This window comes from Etheostoma spectabile, chromosome 8 (assembly GCF_008692095.1).
Source record: "Etheostoma spectabile isolate EspeVRDwgs_2016 chromosome 8, UIUC_Espe_1.0, whole genome shotgun sequence".
In the NCBI taxonomy this organism is placed as follows: domain Eukaryota; kingdom Metazoa; phylum Chordata; class Actinopteri; order Perciformes; family Percidae; genus Etheostoma; species Etheostoma spectabile.
Window position 1 is genome coordinate 33,353,104 of NC_045740.1, and position 474 is coordinate 33,353,577.

A 474-nucleotide genomic window follows, 5' to 3' on the forward strand; every position below is an offset into this window, starting at 1 on the left:
GAACTGCAAAAAAAAAAAAAAAAAACTTTTTGAGAAGCATGTGTAGGCGTTTGGTAAAATTGACTATTTCAAAACCCAATACCTAAAGTTTATTCCTCTGAAATCATTATCAGCAAGTAGAGAGATGGATGGCATGACTCCCTTTAGTGCAAAACACATTGCCCTCGGAGCAATAAAGGTTTCATTCTTTCAGTCCAAGGGCAGGTGAATTTGTGTGGAAGTAGGAAAGCTGAGTGAAAAGGATTAGGCAAAGCGTGGTGAGGATTACGGAGACTGGAAAATGGTTGAAGAGTGAATGACAGCTGGTAAAAAGGAGCAGTGAGGCCTGCTGACCTGGCCGGCCTCAGCCTGAAGCAAACGTCCTCTCACTACCAAAATAAACTTCACGTCTACACGGATGGTGGTTTAAAGAACTGAGTTCAGTACATGAACAGGGTTTTCATTTTCATAACAAGAGTTATCTCAAGACACTTT

General features: G+C 41.1%; 1 protein-coding gene and 1 long non-coding RNA gene across 3 annotated transcripts in view; one reads left to right on the forward strand and one right to left on the reverse strand.

Moving 5' to 3' along the window:
* LOC116694600 (uncharacterized) overlaps positions 1-474 on the forward strand; it is a 3,888-nt gene that overhangs the window by 3,289 nt on the left and 125 nt on the right. The gene's annotated exons all lie outside the window — the stretch shown is intronic.
* LOC116694564 (probable D-lactate dehydrogenase, mitochondrial) overlaps positions 1-474 on the reverse strand; it is a 10,342-nt gene that overhangs the window by 918 nt on the left and 8,950 nt on the right. The window lies entirely within an intron of this gene.